Here is a 23,564-nt window from a genome sequence, read left to right as displayed (position 1 = left end):
CAGCACCGCGGGGAGGTAGGGATAGGAGTTGCTGGGTAAGAGATGGGGTCTATTTTATTCCTTCAGGTACGTGAAGTACCAATGGTACGCTTTACCCAGCATTTGCCGTGCCAAAATTTCTTTAGAAATAGTTATTCATGCAACTGTTTTCCCAAAATTTCCAAAAGGAGGACACCTGGTTTTTAATGAAACATGGACATGTCCTCCTTTAGGATACCATATGGTCACCCTATTTCCATCCTATTTCACCCTATTTCATTCGCTTGGTTTTTAGAAGGCTCGATGTCACGGACCCCATTAATCGCGCGATCATCCGAAATAATTGGTTCTACCTTCTGCAGCCGGTAAGTGAATTAAGTTGTGCGCGCTTGGAAGGAAAGCAAGTAGAATATTTGAAATGCGCATAATTATATCCCATCCCGTAGATCGCATCGCTTATCAAAGTAAATCCAGATAAATTATCCTTTGTAACTAACACAATGTCCTATCCCAAGACAATCTTGGAGATGCAAAGGTTATTCGGTCTCTAGTAGCGACGAGAGTCGGACTAACAATCCTTCTCTTCCAATATGACCGTAAGGACGTGGCCGCCACCGTTATTGACTAAACATATTTAAGCTTCCGGGAGGTGTACATTGAGAATTGGTAGCTTTGCACGGTCATAATGCTCAAGCTCATGCTTATTTTCTGGATATGGGGCAAGTTTGGTCAAAATTTTTCTTTGCAGCCTAAAAGTATACAACCAAAAAATTTGATCCCCGACTAAATATCTCTTCGGGAATATATGGGAAAAAGTGCCTGACTTTCAAAGTAAAAATTACCACGATTTAATAAAGGTTTCATTCTTATTTTGACTTTATAATGTTTTTCAAATAAAGCTTTTCTAAAATTGGCTTGACGTGAAGCAAGTTTTTGAGCAAAAATGAGCGTTGCTCAATATCTCAATGACATCAATTCGGAGAGGCCCTAATATTTTGGGCTTTTCTTTTAATGTGTATCTATTTTCATTTTCATTTGGGCTACGAAATGGTGAGTTGACATCCGTCTATTCTGGTATCCAGCGGCTGAGTATGAAATGCTATTCCCCGGAAGTTATACCTAAGATGACAGCCCCATCCCGGTGGATAGGGAACCTTGGGCCAACAAGCTACTGTTCCCGAAACATCAATTTGTTCGAGAATCCGATAATGAAAGAATACGGACTGATTTTAAGGCGACGAATCTAAGCTCAAAACGTTTTAACCCTGGCCGCCAGTGGCGTAGCCAGAAAATTGGGGCGGGGGGTGGGGCGGGTTTCTGTACATTTTTTTTTCGAAAAAAAAAATTCCTTCTGAAAAAAATGTTTCTGGTGGGAGGCAGTTATGCCCAAAACCACCCCCGTGGCTACGCCACTGCCAAGCCCAGCAGGGTAAATTGGCACAACTTGCAAATGAGGCACGTCGCATGAAGCTTGAGATCCTGGGACTTAGTGAAGTCCGTTGGCCAAACTGTGGAGAACACACAACGCCGTCGGGACAAGTTCTGCTTTACTTTAGTAAACACGCTCCCCGGCATCGCGGAGTTGGCTTCCTACTAGGCGCTCAGGCACACTCTGCGCTTATGAAGTGGGAACCTATAAGTGAAAGGATAATCGTTGCCAGATTTAGAACACGGGTCCGAAACCTTACTATAATTCAAAGTTATGCGCCAACCGATGCTGCCGATTTGCACGACAAAGAGAACTTCTACAGTCAACTCAATGCCGTCGTAGATAGAATTCTGAAGGGTGATATCAAGATCTGTTTGGGCGACTTCAATGCGAAGATCGGATCCGACAACTCGAACCATGAGCGCATTATGGGACGCCATGGTCTCGAAAAAAATAAGCGAAAACGGAGAGCTGTTCGCAGAATTTTGTGGTAATAACGACATGGTGATCGGGGGATCGCTCTTCCCTCATCGACCGGTTCACAAGGTCACGTGGGTCTCCCGTGACGGCTTTACAGAATCTCAAATCAACCACATCTGCATCAGCCGAAAATGGAAACGGAGCCTTCTTGACGTACGGAATAAACGTAGTGTCGATATCGCGTCTGATCATCACCTCCTCAATGGCGAAATATGCCTACGCATTGCGCGGATTCGTCGGCAGGAGGAAAGAGTTGGACGACGATTCAACTCACACTGACTAGAAGATGCCACGGCGAAACGGTCCTTCGTTGAAGAACTGAAGACTCTTGCTGCAGAAATTCCGGAAGGTGGCATTGTAGAAGACCAATGAACTGCCATCAAGAATGCCTTCATCGCCACCAGTGAGAACAATTTTGGCGAACTGCGCACCCGAAAAAAAAATGGATCGCCGATGAGACATGGCGGAAGATCGAGAAGCGAAGAGAAGCCAAAGCCGCGATCAAAAACCAGAGGAGCCAAAGTCTTAGCCCGTGTACGATACGTGGCTCTTGAGAAGGAAGTAAAACGCTCATGTCAACGGGACAAGCGAGCGTGGGCAGACTCTCTGGTCGACGAAGGAGAGAGAGCCGCCACAACTGGGGACATTCGCCTCCTCTACGATATCTCACGACGCTTAAGCGGGGTGAAGATGAATCCAACGATGCCTGTGAAAGACGCGAATGATCAGTTATTGACCGACCCAACTGACCAACTGAAACGCTGGTTCGAGCACTTCGAACAACTTTTTCAATTGCCAGCCAGGCCATCACCACCTCGGTATGATCTGCCTAGGATCCGACGTATAACACGCGTCAATACCGAAGCTCCATCACTGATAGAGATTCAAACAGCCATCCAAAGCATGAAATCGAATAAATCCCCAGGGGTCGATCGCATATCAGCCGAGATGCTCAAATCTGACCCCATGACATCCGCTCAACTACTGCATCGTTTATTTCGTAATATCTGGGACACCGCAACTTTCCCGGTCTACTGGATGCAAGGTGACCTGACTGTGTGCGATAACTGGCGAGGCATTATGTTGCTGTGTACCGTTCTTAAAGTTCTATCCCGAGTAGCACACTTGTCACATATCAGTCACTGTGACTCACATGTTACAAAATCTAGTCGCATTGGAGTTGCTGCAACCAAGTCGATCGGAACTGTGCAAAATTACCCTAGCCCGGATTCAGCAGAAGATCGATGCGACTCTCCGGCGGCAGTAGGCCGGATTACGTGCCGGAAGACCATATTGTCGCGCTCCGTATCATTCTGGAGCAGGTCAACGAATTCCAAGAGTCTTTTTACTTGGTATTCATTGACTACGAAAAAGCGTTCGACCGTCTCAATCACGAGAATATGTGGGGCGCCCTGAGACGCAAGGGGGTTCCTGAGAAAATCATCGGCCTCATCGAGGCACAGTACGTGGCCTTTTCGTGTAGAGTGCTGCACAATGGGGTCTTGTCCAACCCTATCCGGGTCGTAGCTGGTGTGAGGCAAGGATGTATTCTATCAGCGTTACTGTTCCTCATCGTAATCGACGAGATTCTGGTAGATGCGATTGACCGTGAACCAAACCGTGGGCTGTTATGGCAGCCTATAACCATGGAGCACCTAAACGACTTCGAATTCGCTGATGACTTTGCACTCCTCGCACATCGGTGCTCTGATATGCAAGGTAAGCCCAACAAACTTGCCGAGCGCTCCTCTTCGGCTGGTTTAGTCATCAACGTCAACAAAACCAACGCGTTGGATGTAAGCACGGTGACTCCTCCAGTTTCACAGTAGCCGGGCAACCAGTGGAGAATGTTGAAAGCTTCCAATATCTTGGTAGCCAAATGGCGTCAGACGGCGGTACCAAGATCGACATAGGCGCACGGATAAAGAAAGCAAGGGCTGCCTTTGCGAGTTTAAGAAATATATGGAAAACAGGCAGCTAAGTGAACGCACCAAAATACGAATTTTCAACTCTAACGTGAAATCTGTGCTGTTATACGCTAGCGAAACATGGTGTGTATCAGTGGAGAACACTCAATGGCTGCAGGTGTTCATCAACAGATGCCTGCGGTATATAATTCGGGCCTGGTGGCCTCACAACTGGATCTTAAACAACGAGCTTCATCGTCGTTGTCACCAGAGGCCATAGCAACAGGAATTCGTGATTTATGAAAATTAGAAAAGTTAAATAGCTCTGAAAAAGTATGTTATGAAGTTCCAATGTTCGTTTTGCTCCATGTGATCGTTATATATTATTAATATATTAATGATCCAATTCGGCAAAAGTGTCTGGTAGCCCGCCATTACCAGAACTTTGGCGCCTCCAGTAATCATTGGAACATTTAAAAATTATTCCTACCAATGCTATGTACTGTGAACTACCACGCAAGCAAGCAGCGAGCTTGCTTCAACGTTTAAAGGTGTTTGTATCAGCTAAATTAGGTTATTTGGTATATCCCTACTACTACGTACTGCAATTTGAGACAATAAATTGACAATAATTCATGTTCCATGAAATTATGTTGAAATTATTTAACACTAAAATTGTTGTGATAAAAACAGTAAAACAATTTGTTTTATATGTCACTTTGAGACATAAGTCTTGCAATGTTTTTGTACCATAAAATAAACCTTGTTACGGCCGGTGCTTTGCTCATGAATACAAACCTCACGGATGGCAAGTGTTACTGTCAGAGAAAAATGATATCCGTAATAATATGAAAGGAGAGAAAAAATGTCTGGAAGAATTTTTTTTTTTTTATTTTTCAAATTAAGAAAAAGTGTTCTGAACCCCCCCTCCCCCAGACCAATTTACTGGCTATGCCGCTGGTTAAGGGATATATTCTCCAATGCCTTCTGGCGACTTCTGTGTTAACAGTTCTTCACAAATACTCTATTACGGACTTTGGTTCATTACAGGTTTCAGATGTTGCTCTTAACAAATTTCATATGTTTATTCTCAAACTTTCTAAAAGAAATAATCTTTTTATCTTTTAAGCGAAACATATTTTTAAATTATTTGTTTTTGGCCTAAATTTTATAAAATATATTTTTATACATACGTGGTTAAACAATGCACACATGGTTGGTCGTCGTTGTAAACGTTGTGAATTCATCCATTTCTTTATTTGTAGTTTCCATCTTTCTTGTTTCCAACCAACCATAAGTTTTAAGGTGAACCATAGTAACTATGAATTACGTTAAAAAAGGATATTTTAAATATGATATAATTTTCAAAAGATGTATTTTATGGAGAATTTGAAAATTACGCTCAATGTTATAAATTACGCAGCCAAATAATATTATATATCTTCTTATTATTGGATCGCACTTCAATAATGAATACAAAAGCCAACACATAGCTTTGAATCCTCTGAGCAACCTGCCCAGTTTGTTGTAGTCTTGTTTGCACCGCTTTTTTCTGATGTTGTCTTCATTTGATTCTACAAGAAGTCAACCTGGTTGAACGCAACGTTTCATCCACAACACAAAGATAAATACCTGAACAGTGAACCGAATCAAGCAATGTTTCTTGATGCGGTGGCGGTGGCGTGGGGTACAACAGCAGGATAGCACTCATACTGATGCCGCGCAAGCCAAGCGCAAAAAGGTGGAAAACAGGTTTTTTGACTTCCATCACGAATAAAAAAGATCTCTTGTTGTATGTACCTTTTTCGCTGTCCGTCTCTACCTTTCTTCCAGTTTTAATAACGTTTCACGTTCGATTAAGATTAAAATGCTTCGTGAGATGGTTTCTAGCGAGCTGTACTGCCTTGACGGCCTATGTGACGTCATCGATTTCAGAGGGCCTCAAATACTCCAACCTAGGCTAGTGGGAACTTACCTTGATGATTATTAATCTACGCGTTGAGTCACTTTTTCAGTGCCTTATTTTTTAAATTCCAAGCTTGTCGCGTTAGAGTTGAACACATTTTCCAGCGCCAGACATAACGGACCATTCATTCACTTTTCCTCTGAAGTTTTCCATGCGTAAACCGGAACAATGAACTTTTATTTTCTAAACTATTTTCCCAGCTCACTGTTGCACAATTTCCGCGTAAGTGTAATGAAAATAACAATGTTGGGACAGTTCGTACCCACTCGTTTGGGCAGTGATTACTAATTCACCTGTGCTTTATCGATTTTTTTCGTCACGCTACCTTATTCTATACACACCAGCTCGCTTATCATCAAATTTCGCTATCTAACTCAGCCGTCACAGATAAGATTTTGCCCCGTTTCGCCAACACTAGTTACAACTTGCGACTATAAGGGCCATGAAACGGCGCTAGTCTTATTTTTCCTGAGCTCAGATCCCCGAGCAAATGTTGGTCACTTCCACCATCCACACTTGGCTGTAATATTGCCAACGCCCTGCTACCAGTCAGCGATTGACTGACGCCGCGCTCCAACGGCTACCGCACAACAACCACAGTACCACAAATGGGCCCCAGACCCAGTTCGATGATGGAACACTTTCCGGCCAGTGCTGAACGTTAACGAGAAAACACGTCTGCAGGTTGAACGATGAACTTCACGACTGACGAAGCTTGGCTGGCAACTGAAAGTCAACGGCAACCACAATAAGCGCATAGAATTAAGCGCACTGTGTGGGGGATGAGTTCGCGTGTTGAGTGTCGGCGTTGAACTGGGCGCGTATAAACTTATACGCGAAGGTGGCCCAAGCTGTGGGTTACGCGTAGATGCAATCGTGAATGAATCAATTGCTGGAAATAGGGGTGAACAGACCGGGGTTCTATATAAGAACATAATTGTAAGATCTAATTATATTACAAAACATGTGGAGTGTTGTTCTTTTGAGATAAATGATAAATGTAAAAAACTGTTCATCATCAGGAAAACTAAACAACAGTAGATATAAAATGGAAAAACCTACCCCACGATGTAATGGTGCTACTTTTCCCGCACTTAGATCTGTATCCTCATGCAGTGACTCCAACTTACCACTGGCCAATTCTAACTTAACACTGGCTTGCTTTTCAACTTAGTTTCCTATTAGCATTTCCACAGTTATTAATGTAAAACTTGTCTAGATGTCTGTCATTAACAAACAGTGCATAGTTTGTTATAAAACATACGCAATACTGCCACTATCATTACAAAGATATTGGATAGACATAGAAGAAATTGAAAATAAAAGAAGTATTATATATTTTCCTGCCGAAAACAAACTCCCAAGACCAAGTCTAATTAACTTTAATCATCATCATTTACGCACATTAAAACATTATCTCCGTATCAAATCGCTTCTCCCTATATCTCCCTCGTTGGAGCCAAATCCTCTTCGAAGGTTCTAAGACACACGACACATTGCTTGATGGCGCACGACACGACGCGACGATAGAAATTCATCTCCAGAAGCAACGGCCAAATAAAGGTTCCAGTTAGTCCGTTATTAACACAGTACTGCACATATTTTTTAATTGGCCTTGCCGACCACAGTGACATCGGAAATCACATTTGAGATGGGGGTTAATTGATTGACTCCGAAACGGAATTTACACTGGATCATTCAATTACCCGGTCATCCGAGAGCACTTGATTCGTCACGTCTCCACAGTCGTTGGGATTGGAAGGAGTAATGCGCTGTACAACGTTGGTTGCTTCTTGTTCTTCATATTTTTGATAAAGTCGACCACTTGGTGTAGGTCACGCAATATTAATTGGTGACTCAATTTAAAGTGGGGTCGTTTTCTTGGCTGTTCGTCATTCGGGTTTCAGATTCTTTTTATGCTTTGGCACCTTTCTTTTTCGAATTGCACAAACCATACCTATGTACACTTATTGATGGCAGAACAACAGGTAACTTCCACGGTTCAATTCACAAGTGAACTTATGAATGGTATTGTACCAACACCAGCAAGCGGTTTTCACGCTTTTCTTCAAATGCGAAGTTTAGCGTAGACAAAATGTGAAAGGAAATAATTGGGGAAATCTGTATGAAATGCACCACCCAATTTTCTTAGTGAATAAATCAAATTCTGTCGCAAAATCTTAAACGACCGAAGCTTATCCATGAATATGAAAAAAAAATAGTGCACATGCTTAACCTTAATGAAAATTAAAAAAATAGGTGTGTAACTATTTTTTATGCAATTTAAATGCTGCAGCTTGTCACGACGTGGGCTTTTAAGGTACCTACCTGGATACCTGGTTGGCTACAGCGTCGATACACCTATACCTGGCGTATTGTAGAGCTCCATAATCGTCGGTCTTGGGCGATGTTCCTCCAGTGTCCCGGAACGTTCAGGGTCCCCAGGTCCGATTCCACCGTGTGCAGCTAGCGTGTTCGTGGCCTTCCACGAAGCGGCTTTTCAAGGTTATTTAGCAAATTGTTTAGTTGGTGGAGTGTGCTTCAAGTTAGGGGTTGTATAGTAGAGTGATTCATATTTTGATTTTTCGTTCTTACATTTACTATTTCAATACTTATCCTATATCGAACCTGGCATTGAAAAATGTCGAGTCCAAGTAAACATAGATTTTTCAGATCTTCAATGCCAATTACTTCATTACTGCCATTGCCATTAATTAATTAGTCAAGTGTTTGCAAAGCGTGATAACATTTTGGTTTATTAATTATACCAAGTTAAATTGTTTGAAAAAATATACATTCCAGTTCTGACAGTTGTAAACGGAGCTAAAACATTTTTCGACTAGAATTTAATAAATAATTGTGACTGTCTATTGCATGCTCCCAAATCCGGCCAATGAGAGTTCAAACGATAATTCTTTTGGAAACCTTTTCAAAATAGATATTAAAGATTTTAATCAATTGGATATTATTTGAAGTATGCCGCAAAATATTTGATCAAATTCTTATAAAGTTTTTTTTTTGTAAAATGTCCTTACAAGTCCAGTGATTGGCTTTCACTATTCAACAAAACTCGGCCTTTTATAACTCAACAGATACCTTTGTTTTCCAGTCTTACTGTTAAGATCGGAGAACGTAGATCTGAACAGATATAAAGTTGTGGAATAAGGAATCAGATCTTTTAGAGACTTGTTGAATAAATCGTAATGAACTGTTAAAATAATAAAAAACCACTTTAATTAATAAAAATAGTTGAATGTTTCTAAGATTTGTTCATTTTAGGCTCCTTTTGAATTCCCACTAACTATGCGTATGCGTCGCTTCGTGGCCATGTGGTTATCGACGTCGATCGTCTAGCTAGACGCATGTGCTATGGAGTGTGGCTCTGATTTCCCGCCCCGCACAATAGGAAAAAAGAAGGTATTTTTGGCCAAAATTATGAATCCTGCAATAGATGGTGGTATTCATCATAAAATATAATAGGCGAAACATCTTTTGCTGGCGAGGATAGGGCGCTAAAAAATCAGTACTTTTTGACGGATGTGTTTTCCCTCCTTTTTTTGAACGAGAACAAAAGGAACCTCAGCGACAATCGTCCTCTATAGTTTACTCCCTTTATTCAAAACATAGGTAAGTAAGAAACATATTTTTTTCTGTAGCCTCAATGCACTATGGGGAAAAGGGTGACCATTAATCGCATTGGCGTAACTACCTCCGATGCCTAGGGGGGGCTATAGCCCCTTTAAATTTTTTCTCGAAATTGACCCTCTTTTCAAAAATTCTCGAGCATTTTAACACCTCATCAAATTATCAGCGGTAATGTGACAAATGCAGTCCAACCACCTAAGGCAATTGCGGATCAATCACACTCATTCATATTATTCTCTTTTCTCAAGCACGTGTGAGCACAACTCACAGTCTATGTTTAATTGCGCTCGACTAGCGTCAGGCAGTGGATATATTTGCATACTTCATAAATATTCTATCTATCTCAAATGAAAAAAAAAAAATAGTGCAACTTTCCATGGATTCCGCCGAGAATCTTCCAAGAATTCTGATGAGAATCCTTTAGTGATCCTGACTGGAATGTTCCAGGGACTCCGATGGGAATCTCTAGATATTTCGACAGGGATCCTTCAAGAATACCGATGGGAGCCTCCAGGGATCATGAAGGGAATCCACCAGGAATTTCGACGGGAATATTTCAGGAATTTGAAGGGGAATATTCCAGGGATTTCGTCGAAAACCCTCCAGGAATTTCAATATGATGGTTCCAGGTATTTCATGAGCAATGTTCCAGGGATGAAGACGCATATCGTCGAAGGATTCCGAAGCAATCCGTCGAAGGACTTCGAAGCAAATCGTCGAGCGACTCCGAATTAATCCTTCAGTTATTTCGAAAAGAATCCTCCAGCGATCCCGAAGGGAATCCCCCAAGGATGTTGAAGAAAATCTTTGAGGGATTCCGATGCAAATCATCAAAGGATTTCGAAGCAAATCGTCGAATGGTTCCAAAAAAAATTCGTTAAGGGACTCTGAACAAAATCTATGAGAAATTCTTAAGCAATCCGTCGATGTATTCCGAAACGAAACGTCGAATGATTCTGAAGCAATTCTTCGCGGGATTTCGAAGCTAATCGTCAGCCGGATTCCTTATCGTCTAGAGATCCCAGCGCAGATCATTTGCAAAACGTCGAGAGACTCCGAATTAAATCTTCAAAGGATTACGAAGCAAATCGCCGAAAGATTCTGATTTGTCAAGGAATTCCTAAATTAATCTTAAAACGAATCTGGAGATATTCCGGAGCAAATCAACGAGAGATTCTAAAGCAAATCCTCCATGGATTTACAGATGGATTTTTACAGATTCCCAAGGGTATTGCTCAACAATACCGGAAAGTATCCAGTAGGATTTCTTCTGGATTACGATTGGAATACTTCGATGAATCCGAAAAGAATTCTTTAGAGATTGAAGTGAGAATTCTTCTCGGATTCTGATGAGAATCCTTCTCGGATGCCGATGGGAATCTTTCTCAGAATTCAGAAACAAGCTAAACTTTCTTCCACTCATTTCATTAAGTATGATAGAGTGAATATGAGAGATAACTCTTTTGTCTTCACACTTTTTCGGTAATTCATTATGCTATATGTTGAAACCTGGGGGAACGCGCGCAGGATATAATTCTACCGGCTCCGGATCTTCAGGAAATCCAGGAGGAGATTGGCCGGCTGAAGAACAACAAACCCCCTGGAGTTGACCAACTACCAGGAGAGCTATTTAAACACGGTGGTGAGGCACTGGCTAGAGCGCTGCACTGGGTCATTACCAAGATTTGGGAGAAGGAAGTTTTGCCGCTGGAGTGGATGGAAGGTGTCGTGTGTCCCACCTACAAAAAGGGCGATAAGCTGGATTGTAGCAACTACCGCGCAATCACATTGCTGAACGCCGCCTACAAGGTACTCTCCCAAATTTTATGCCGTCGACTAGCACCAATTGCTAGGGAGTTCGTGGGCAGTACCAGGCGGTTTTTATGGGCGAACGCTCCACCACGGACCAGGTGTTCGCCATTCGCAAAGTACTGCAGAAATGCCGCGAATACAACGTGCCCACACATCATCTATTCATCGACTTCAAAGCCGCATATGATCCAATCGATCGGGACCAGCTATGGCAGCTAATGCACGAACACGGATTTCTGGATAAACTGACACGGTTGATCGAAGCGACGATGGATCGGGTGATGTGCGTAGTTCGAGTTTCAGGGGCATTCTCGAATCCCTTCGAAACCCGCAGAGGGTTACGGCAAGGTGACGGTCTTTCTGCTATTCAACATCGCTTTGGAAGGGGTAATACGAAGAACAGGGATTAACACGAGTGGTACAATTTTCAATAAGTCCGTCCAGCTATTTGGCTTCGCCGACGACATAGATATTATGGCACGTAACTTTGAGAAGATGGAGGAAGCCTACATCAGACTGAAGAGGGAAGCCAAGCGGATCGGTCTAGTCATCAACACGTCGAAGACGAAGTACATGATAGGAAGAGGTTCAAGAGAAGACAATGTGAGCCACCCACTGCGAGTTTGCATCGGTGGTGACGAAATCGAGGTGGTAGAAGAATTTGTGTACTAGGGCTCACTGGTGACTGCCGAAAATGACACCAGCAGAGAAATTCGGAGACGCATAGTGGCTGGAAATCGTACGTACTTTGGACTCCACAAGACGCTCCGATCGAATAGAGTTCGCCGCCGTTCCAAACTGACAATCTACAAAACGCTCATTAGACCGGTAGTCCTCTACGGACACGAGACCTGGACGATGCTCGTGGAGGACCAACGCGCACTTGGAGTTTTCAAAAGGAAAGTGCTGCGTACCATCTATGGTGGGGTGCAGATGGCGAACGGTACGTGGAGGAGGCGAATGAACCACGAGTTGCATCAGCTGTTGGGAGAACCATCCCTCGTTCACACCGCGAAAATCGGACGACTGCGGTGGGCCGGGCACGTAGCCAGAATGTCGGACAGTAACCCGGTGAAAATGGTTCTCGACAACGATCCGACGGGCACAAGAAGGCGAGGTGCGCAGCGGGCAAGGTGGATCGATCAGGTGGAAGATGACTTGCAGACCTTCCGTAGACTGCGTCGTTGGCGACGTGTAGCCATGGACCGAGCCGAATGGAGAAGACTCTTATATACCGCACAGGCCACTTCGGCCTTAGTCTGAATAAATAAATAAATATGTTGAAAACTGATATCACTGCTAACTAACTTATCAAATCCTAGGGGGGGCTAATTTTTTTCTAGGGAGGGCTAAGCCCCCCTAGCCCCCCCCCCCCTTATTTACGCCAATGATTAATCGAAAACATTACTATCTCCAATTTGTATAATTTGTATTTCATATGAAAGTATATACCCTAGATAAGAGAATCGGCAAATATTGATGCGCTATGTTTATTCAGTCAAAACATATGGGCTGGCGAAGTGAAAAAAGCTGATTAAAAAAAATCGTTCCTTATTTTGATTTGTATGTCATGAAGTCAATTTTTCTCCAAATATAAGTTCTTATATACCATTTCAAAGCTTAAAACCTTAGCTTTTCGATAGATTGGTTTGATTTGCACTCGAAGATTAATATAAAAAAATTGTATAAGAAAAACTTTAATTATCATTATTCTTTGCTATAAAATGGTCCCGCAAACCTAATGTCCCTAAATGTCCCCTCATCTATAAATGGGAGATTGAAATATAACCCTAGTACCACCTTTTAGTGAGTGATTCGTTTGCGCATATTTGCGCTTTTACGAGAATGCTGCAATCAAAATTTTCTTGAAAATTGTGGTTTTTATTCTCTATACCTCGTAATGATTAAAAAATGAACAACATTATTACTAGAAATCTGGTTGTTTGCTTTTTAATGCATGCTGCAAAGAGGTATGGGACCAATATTTGGCATAATATCGATTTTTGTCATATTTTCTATAAAACTAACGGAATTTGCTCACTTTTTGGCTTGCGATAGGCTTGTTTGTTGCTGATAAAAATAGAAAATCGTTCCTTATTTTGATTTGTATGACATGAAGTCAATTTTTCTCCAAAAATAAGTTTTTTATACCATTTAAAAGCTTAAAACCTTAGCTTTTCGATAGATTGGTTTGATTTGCACTCGAAGATTAATATAAAAAAATTATAGAAGAAAAACTTAAATTATCATTATTTTTTGCTATAAAATGATCCCGCAAACCAAATGTCCCCTCATCTATAAATATGGGGGATTGAAATATAACCCTAGTACCAACTTTTAGTGAGTTTACGAGAATGTTTACGCTTTTACGAGAATGCTGCAATCAACATTTTCTTGAAAATTGTGGTTTTTATTCTATATACCTCATAATGATTACAAAATGAACAACATTATTACTAGAAATATGGTTGTTTGCTTTTTTATGCATGCTGTATTGGAAACAAACAAAAAAAAATGCCCAAAAAAAGTTGATTTTTTTCGCGGGCGGCATTTTTTGAAGGGTTAACGATGGCCCTTAAAGGGTTAAAAATAATTCTTAAATATTCCTTCACATAATGTTGCATAGAAACAGTTTTCATTGAAAAAGTAGTTTTGGCCGCACATTTGCATGTGAACTCCTCATAGTGCGATGGGGTATTCGATCAATATTTGGCATAGTATCGATTTTTGTCATATATTCTATAAAACCAACGGAATTTGGTCACTTTTTGGCTTTCAATAAGCCTGCTTGTTGCTGGATAAAATACTAATGCTCATATGAAGGTGCACAGCCTTATGTGCCGATACCTTCCTAAAACAATTTTATATACTGATGGCATTATAAAAACAAGGCCGAATATATTCAATTACTCAACGCAAAGACATTTAAGCAATCAACATAAATTAAAAATGTTGCATGTAGGAATTGTTGGGTTAATTTACTTTTCATCAATTTAAAAGTTATGTGAAATATCGCATACCCTTATCACGGTTTGGCGAAACCGGCGAAAACAGCTTAGTCAGATTTACTTAACTGGAGCGCGGTGGATTGACATGTTCAAACGTGCTCACATATTGGACAGTGTACGATATAGCGGTGCACAGCCGCGATCGTCATTGATGATGATGCATTGGCGCATATGTATAGGACACTAAGGAAAGAATTTGTTTGGGTGAGGAGCGCGGAATAATAACTTAGTCAAAATGATAGAGACAATAAGAGTCTTCATTGAATCTACATACACGTATACAGGTGTATTGATATAAAGGGGTTTGTTGCCCAGTATGAAAAACAGAGAGAACATGATTTTGTTCTTACCAATAAAAACTTGAAAGGAAATATTGATATTGGGGTCCGAGTGGTTCGGAAAAGGAAGAGCCGACCCGAAGGGGTAATGATTCTTCAGGGAAAGGGGAATTTAATTCAAAGCCCAGTTGAAAGAAAGAGAAAAATATTGATTGATTGATTTTTAAGAGCATACTTAAAATCAAAGAGTAATACAAGCGGTAGCTGTTAATTGATCGGCGGTATGGTACGCTGTTTTACAAAGAACCCATGCTGGGTTCGAATACAGATTTTTAAGTGAATGTTTTCACAACTCCGTTGGTTTAGTAGTATCATGCATTATTAAACATTTGGGACTTGTTGAACATTACTCTGTGAGACAGCAATGTTCAAGTTTAAGTGTAAAGAAAGGGGCAGAGCAGGAAGACATGAACGGCTCACGATATACATACCATAGTTAATTGGTATCACCGGAACGACGGGTCATACGGTGGGTTAAAGATCGAGAGTGTGGGGGATCAGGAGACGGAAGACGAAATATTCGGAGGTTATCAATGAAGGCGAACTCAACCAGGAAGTGAAAGTGTTAAATACATCATACGAAATCAACAATACGAATTAAAGTGACAAATAACAGGAGAAGACGGATGTGAATCATACGAAAACAAAAAGGCGGATTCAACAAGGCGATTGGAGATAAGTGAATGACAAGACATTATACAAAGCTGAAAGCAAGGACATATTCAGGAGCATCATCATACACAACCGAAAGTGCAAGAAGAGATTTTAATTCAACCCCTGGAGATGATTTTGGAAGAGATAAAGTAACACAATAATGACGGAACGAGCAGATACAAGTCGCCTCACAAAGATAAAAACAACGTTAAGACGAAATTTTAGAACAATCAACAATTCAACAGTGTTCATCAATTTAACCAGACGGCCCCAAAAGTCAATTCATAGCAGAGGTCCTAAAACTACAGCGGAGGCGGGTCTAACACAAAGGCAACTTATCAAGTAATCAAAATTTTCACAAGCTGAAGCCAATACACAGCGAAATTCAAAAAGCAACAACAAAGACTTCGAATCAAACACAAACAATGCGAACATCATGATAACGGTACAACATCTAAGAATCCATTCATTTAAGCAGTGTGACACACGTCAATTCATCACGACTTGCTAACTAGCAACTTATCTGAACGGAAGCAGCTTAAAACTATTGAAAAAGGCACTGTAATAACGTCAAACTATTACAATGTTACATGCAGAAAATCATTGAAATACAACTAGAGCAGAGCTACTTCTACTCCTCTGGAGATATCACGTCAGATTTATACAAGTGGCCGGTACAACAGCAATTTTTGCACACAACAAACAATAGACATCATTTACCAAAACATCATCATGGCTTGGCCAAAACAATTTCATCGAAGATTACAAATTTAGACGGCAGTACAAAGGAAGAATCAAACAGCAGACTAGGAACACACCCTGCACTCGAGATTTACAACCAACCAAGTGATCAACAACACTAATGATTACGAGGACGCAAGAGCAACACCAAGTAAAGGCGAGGCGATTCGAGAAGGCATCATCAGGTAAGAAACTCTCGAGAAAGTTTATGTGCAAATATGAGAATACTTAAAAGATTAGAGGAAATTAAATGGTCACACGACGAAAGAAAAGAAAAGGAATATAACAGGGTGATTTGATAGATTAGAAGAACACGTAATAGATGCAGTATGGTCAGAAAACAAACAAACAACAAAAAAAAAGTTTTTTTTTAATGATAAAATAAGTTGATATAACACTAAGATACGGGTGAAAAATAATTTTGAAATAACACAAAGAGTACGAATTAAATTAGAAGAACATATAATAGAAGGGATAAATTAGAAGAATAATAGGAACATGAAAATTACTGTGGAATAATTATATATATTAACTCAGAAACGTATCAATGTATTTAAATCTTGGTCAAGAGAAGCGTTGAAGAATAACAACCAAAAATGTTAGCTGAACCATATCAAAGATCCAAAAGTAAACTTTGTAAGAAATTATTATTAAAAGAATTTATAAAAACATATACAGAACGAATAACATCAAGAGATTCTAACACTAAACTCCACCGAAAGTAAAATTCAGATATGACAGAAAATAGTTAATGATTGATAAACAACGGACCATTGAATGATTATATAATAGAAAAATATATATGTTTCTGGCCTACCTAACAAGCGAAGGATCATTTTCTTAATGAACCTTCACCTCGTTTGTTAATGGGAGGAGATGAACGGCCTTGAGATCCTTCATCACTCCTCATATCGGATCACAGGATATATCGTAGGAATCTTTAAGCCAAACATAGAAGAAAGCGTAAAACTTAGAGACAGACTCAGCTGACCTATTTTCATGCGATCAGCTGATCCAAAACAAATTAAAATAAACGATCGGGCATACGAAATAATATACATACAAGAAGCAAAAACATTGCCACTGGTTAGGGACCAACGCCCGGCGATTCACATACGGAGCATCATATTTCAATTTTATTAGTGGCAATTATTGTACGCAGGGAAACGTTCATTACCTTTCCCAACGTAATGGAACGACAAGTACGTTATTAAGGGTCAATGTAGCATAAAATCACTATTGACAATATAATTCATGTTACTTTTGACCGTTTGACCGATATATTTACTCGGATTTTCCGGCGCAAACAATTGAGCATAATCTACTATATATGCTCAACTCGATGGGATGGAAGGATATGCACAGCCTTATGTGCCGATACCTTCCTAAAACAATTTTATATACTGATGGCATTATAAAAACAAGGCCGAATATATTCAATTACTCAACGCAAAGACATTTAAGCAATCAACATAAATTAAAAATGTTGCATGTAGGAATTGTTGGGTTAATTTACTTTTCATCAATTTAAAAGTTATGTGAAATATCGCATACCCTTATCACGGTTTGGCGAAACCGGCGAAAAAAAGCTTAGTCAGATTTACTTAACTGGAGCGCGGTGGATTGACATGTTCAAACGTGCTCACATATTGGACAGTGTACGATATAGCGGTGCACAGCCGCGATCGTCATTGATGATGATGCATTGGCGCATATGTATAGGACACTAAGGAAAGAATTTGTTTGGGTGAGGAGCGCGGAATAATAACTTAGTCAAAATGATAGAGACAATAAGAGTCTTCATTGAATCTACATACACGTATACAGGTGTATTGATATAAAGGGGTTTGTTGCCCAGTATGAAAAACAGAGAGAACATGATTTTGTTCTTACCAATAAAGGAAATATTGATATTGGGGTCCGAGTGGTTCGGAAAAGGAAGAGCCGACCCGAAGGGGTAATGATTCTTCAGGGAAAGGGGAATTTAATTCAAAGCCCAGTTGAAAGAAAGAGAAAAATATTGATTGATTGATTTTTAAGAGCATACTTAAAATCAAAGAGTAATACAAGCGGTAGCTGTTAATTGATCGGCGGTATGGTACGCTGTTTTACAAAGAACCCATGCTGGGTTCGAATACAGATTTTTAAGTGAATGTTTTCACAACTCCGTTGGTTTAGTAGTATCATGCATTATTAAACATTTGGGACTTGTTGAACATTACTCTGTGAGACAGCAATGTTCAAGTTTAAGTGTAAAGAAAGGGGCAGGACTTAGAGATACTCATTTTATACAAAAATTATATGAATTAATACATTAGTAAATTGAAGTAGCCACTTGAACTTGTGCTCGAAATAAGAGAGTTTTAGCGAGTGGAAAGAGAACAGAATTTTTCCAAGAGAATTTCAAAGGGAACATCCAAAAAAGGGGGCAAAGTTTCGTAAAGTATGGAAGTCCAATATTAAGGCTGAATTAGGTAATCTATGACAAGAAATTAAATAACTGTTGAAAAAATTTGGAATAAAAAGGAAGATGTTTCGGAATTTATGGATTTTTCAAATAAGCTGATTAAGCATTTCGTGCAAAAGAACTTTAGGGAGCATCCATAAAGAATGCAAAGTTGAGTAATGAATGGAAGCTAAAAAATTGAGGATATTTACGAAGTTGAAATTAAAACCACATAGTCTGAACAGATAAATGTGGGATGAAGAAAATGATTACGTTATTTAAGGATTCTCAGACCTTTCGTGGGGTCCAAAGTCCAGTCTGATGCAATTCATGAAATCATTATGAAATTCAGAACTTGGATTGACTATATATACCGTGCGCTTTTCCAAGCTCGGGGTCAGTCCCAAATATTCAGCAGCACATTTATTGGAATTCGGCGCTTTCTAGGTTTCCCTAGCCGGCCTACCGAATACTCCAATTGAGCTCGGGGTCAGTCCCAAATATTCAGCAGCACATTTATTGGAATTCGGCGCTTTCTAGGTTTCCCTAGCCGGCCTACCGAATACTCCAATTGAGCTCGGGGTCAGTCCCAAATATTCAGCAGCACCTTTATTGGAATTCGGCGCTTTCTAGGTTTCCCTAGCCGGCCTACCGAATACTCCAATTGAATCAGGGTTGTCCCTTAGACACCTCGACACTCGTGACTAGTGCACGAATCGAGATCTAAGTTTAAATTAATTAACTTCTTGAAAAAAAAAAAAGTGAACAGTTAAATAGTCCGTCGCGGTAAAATCGAAAATCGGTGTTAGAGTCTCAGAATAAGTATCGAAAAAAAAGTGTTAGAAACTTGTGAAAACTTCATACGGAAAATAATGCGAAATCCGTTGAAATGGATAATATTTGAGTTTAATTCCTAGGGAAAAAGTGTAATTATAAGAAACAAGTGTTACATAGTAGAAGAAAAGTACAATTGTAAGAACTAAATAGTGTTACATAAATAAAAAGGTCTTATTCCAATCGTAATTGAGTGTTTGAACTAAAACCCCGAAAAACCAGTGCCGCGCCGTCGGCCCCGAACACTTCATATATCGTGGTAGAAGCGTCTTAATATTCCGCTCGGGACGTTTCCACTTCGTTACAAAGGTTCTAACAGTATATTCAAGTCACAGACAAATGGACGCAACACAGATTTCCCAAAATGATCAAAAAAGCACTATTCGTTTCTGGTGTTGAAAATTCACTGTGTAGAAACGCGGTAGTGAAATTCCCATTATTATTGAATAACTCTTGAATAACTTGAATAACTTGAATAACTAATAATAATGATATTTGAGAAAAAAAAGTTTATCAAAAAACCTTATTGATCCGCCTAGCGGTAATGTTATCTTTCTCGTGCATTATGAAAAGATGTATTTTGGATATAACTTTTGAACCCATAAAAACGGGCCAGCTTATTTTCAATAGAGAACAATGAAACACCATTATCTGATGAATGAAACTTGTTGCGAGTAAATCGGTTAAGGGAAAGTGCCTGAAAAATAATTACTCACACACAAACCATCACATACACGCACACACAGACATAATCTTAATTCGCCAAACTTAGTCGATAGGTATATAACACAATGTGTGTTCAGGCTTTCTATTTCTATTTATATGGGGCTGTCCTATTTATTGTGCATTGTCAATGATAAAATGATGCGTTTAATGTGACTGGGGCGGGTGCACACACTGTGTTATTTCGTCGATGTTTAGTCTTTTCTTTCAATATGTAACCTCACGATTTCGGAAATGCAAATTTCGAAATCGAGAAAACCAACGTATCTGAAAATGTGTCAGCATGCATATTTCAAGTAAGCACACATAATGATATTTTAGGCTGCGTGCCTGCGATATCTGTTATAAGAAATAAGATTTTCTGCTCTCATCACTGGACTTCACTTCCCAACTATTTTCGTTTTGTTTTTTTTTATTCTGCATTCTTGACTGTAGCAATCACAAATGCCAATTGATCTCATGTGAAGCCAATTGCATTGAAAGTAACTGTTATAGTTACAACACGATTTTAAGATGCATGACTATTGTCGCAATAAAACCACAACAAATAACATCGAATGCCAAAGAGCTGTTTAAATGTTACTTGGGATAGTTATAGACTTTTGCGATAAATAGCTGTGTCCGGCATTGGAGGATTTTTTGTTTTTGAAAGGGTAATTGAAATCTCTACCTATAGACACCTAGGTGAGGTGAAACTTCGGTAGCGAGGGGGTTGAGTTGTCATAGTACCTCATATCTAACCAGAGGCGCATCCACGTTCCAAATCGTGGGTAGGACAAATAAGAAAAATGACTATTTTGGAAACAGTTCTGGTGTTGAGTAATCGATGTACATTTTACATAATAAACCATTCTACATATTAAAAATATGGACTTCTGGACAGAATCCTTACCTAATTTGTATTTTTTTTATCGATTTCCACGACAAATATTGCTTTTTCAATTAACATGATTGTACATTTTGTAGTTGCTCGTTGCTCATTTGTTCAAAATGATGGTCAATGTATAATAAGGAGAGATTATTCGACTATCTTTGCTACAAGAAAGATTGTATTGTATACAGGAAATCGCCTTGGAAAGCGACTGAATATTTCATTTAACATTGCTACTTCAAGACATAAAGACGAAAACCTTGTTCCACTGAAAAACGCTTTCAATGTTCAAAAATAATGCGCATACTCAATAAGCTTCGTTTGACAAGCGAAAGCAGTTTCCATCACGTAGACTGGGATCGTTTTTATGCGGATTTTTAAATAAGTTTTTTACGCAGGTTTTCAAAAAGGTCGTGGAAACAGCTAAAAATTGATTTTGGAATTACGCTTATTTCTATAGAAACGACGCGTTCTACAATTGCACGACCCATCAAGCACTAATTATTAAACGTCACTGTCTCGCGTCTAGAGAATAAATAACCCACATACTGCTCGCCCATTGGCTGCTGCACAACCACCAGCGATGCCAGATTGCTTCAACATCAATTCCGTATAGATTATAACTCAAAAATTTGGGCTAGCCCTATTTCGGCGCTCATCCACAATACTAGATAACAATAAGACCACTAAACGTCAACATTTATAGTTACTGGTCTTGTTATATCCTAATTTTCATGAAAATCCAAAAACGAAAGAGATTCATAGGCACGGTGCCCTATACAGATTTCCACACTCGTCATAAAGGCAATTGGCAGTTGCTATACATATTTTTGACAGTAACTGTTTCCAATACTGAGATTATCACTGAGATTATTGAACTTTTATTAATTCAACATAGAATCAGTTTAATATTATGGACTTCTTATTTTTTAGAACAACTCCAATTATAAAGCTGATTACTTGGCTCTTTAGTGCTTATAGGTTTGAACATTCTTGAATATCGACCCTACATGGGAACAGTCCCGAGAAAAGATTTCCTATTTTAAAGACGGAAATGTCCGATGACAATCCGTCACTACGAAATAAGCAAGGATAGCGTTGGACCGAGCCCAACACAGTGCCTAAATTGGATTGCTTCGCAAAGGTGTATAAGTGTACGACTGTACAGATAGAGAAAACTGGATCCTTTCTATTGATTACACCTGTTGGAGTGAATCTAGTTGGGCTATGTAACTGGTAGTTTAGTTTTCTCAAATTTATACAGATCTCTCTTCAGTTTAGGCAGATGATGAAATTTTCATCGCTTAGGAGGTCATCTGGATTATTGTAAATTAGTACTGGCGGTGCCAGAGTTGTGGTAATGTTCGTTCACCAGCAATTTTAACGTAATTGGTTCATTCATAATTTGGCCAGTACAGAAGTTAAACAAAACCTATTTTTACGCTGAAATTAAATTAGCAATCAAGAAAATCCCCTTAAATATCGACATTATAATCCATATTTGGTTCAAAAATTCCTCGAAAAAAATCTTGGAATATTCATCCTGGTGTTATTTCATAAATTTATCCAGAAATGCTTCGGAAAGTCTGCCAGGAAATATTTAAAATAATTCTATAGGAAATACCCCCAGGAATTAATTCGATAAGTAGGGACCGATTTGCGATTTGGGCGTAACTTATTTTGTAAACAAACAATTCCTTCAAAAATCCTCTAGATATTTCATTAAAAAATATTCCAGGAATTCATTTCTTAATTTCAACAGGACTTCTTTTAAAAAATTCTCCGCAAATAAATTCAGAAATTGTTATCGGAAGCCCACTGACTTCCGAAAAATTCCTTCGGAAATTTCTATAGGAAAACCAATTTCTTCTGGAAATTCGTTCAGAAATTCTAAGGATTTTTAAAGGAAATCTTCCAAAAAATCCTTTTGTACTATTTTCAGAAATTCCTACAGGAATTTCTTCAGAAATAATCTCCTTAATTCCCAGAGCAATTGCTACAGCGTAAATTATATTTCATCTAAAATTTATCAAACTGAATTACCTCCAAATAGAAAAGAATGTTTTTTAGGAATGGATGAACAAATTTTAAGATGAAACTCTATGAATATCCGAAAGAATTACAAAAAGAATTTCTAAGGGATTTTTGTAAAAGAATTTTCGAAATTCTCAACCTTCCGGGACTCGCATGGTCCTGGATCGGTCACGCAGTTTCGTTTCTGTTGTAAGCGACAATCGAGCTTTTTTCGGAGTTGTTGTACTTTTTACAACGGTGCGAGGATAATTTCTTCAAGAATTCTTTGGATTTTCAGCTAAGAATTCTTTCGGAATCTCCTCCAGAGGTTTCTTTGGAGAATCCTCACGAAATTACTCCAAAAATAAATCCTGAGAATTCATGGGAAATTCATCTAGATATTCATTTGAAAGTTCAATAATTTGGAAATTCTCTTAGAACTTCTTCAGAACCGCCTCCAGCATATTTATTTTAGAAAACCTTAGGGAGTTTCCGTAGAAACTTTCGAAGGAACTTTTTTGCTGGTTCACGAAATCAAGAACGCTTTTCTTGCATGATGTTATGTAAGCTAGTTTTGCTCTAGAAGTATATTTCTAAATTTATTGTAGTAAACATTGTTTTATTATTTTTTGTGCATAAAATTAAAGGGACTTTTGTCCCTTCCAGCTAAGAAACTTTAAGAAAATTCTTTGGGCCGCAGCGATCCACTCCCAGGAAA

General features: G+C 39.3%; 1 protein-coding gene across 2 annotated transcripts in view; it reads right to left on the bottom strand.

Annotated features, from left to right (window-relative positions):
• The window catches only part of LOC134212190 (cholinesterase), a 55,512-nt gene extending 48,959 nt beyond the window's left edge, over positions 1-6,553 (bottom strand). The window contains exon 1 of one of the 2 annotated variants that reach the window (XM_062689831.1): positions 5,771-6,553. The gene's annotated coding sequence lies outside the window, so the exon portion shown is untranslated. The remainder of the gene's footprint in view (positions 1-5,770) is intronic. The other variant, XM_062689830.1, reaches the window with a different exon arrangement.
• Between the last annotated feature and the right edge of the window lie 17,011 nt (positions 6,554-23,564).

The sequence above is a fragment of the Armigeres subalbatus genome, chromosome 2 (assembly GCF_024139115.2).
Source record: "Armigeres subalbatus isolate Guangzhou_Male chromosome 2, GZ_Asu_2, whole genome shotgun sequence".
Taxonomy (NCBI): Eukaryota; Metazoa; Arthropoda; class Insecta; order Diptera; family Culicidae; genus Armigeres; species Armigeres subalbatus.
Note: the sequence above shows the minus strand (reverse complement) of the source record. Positions and strands in the feature narration are given on the sequence as shown.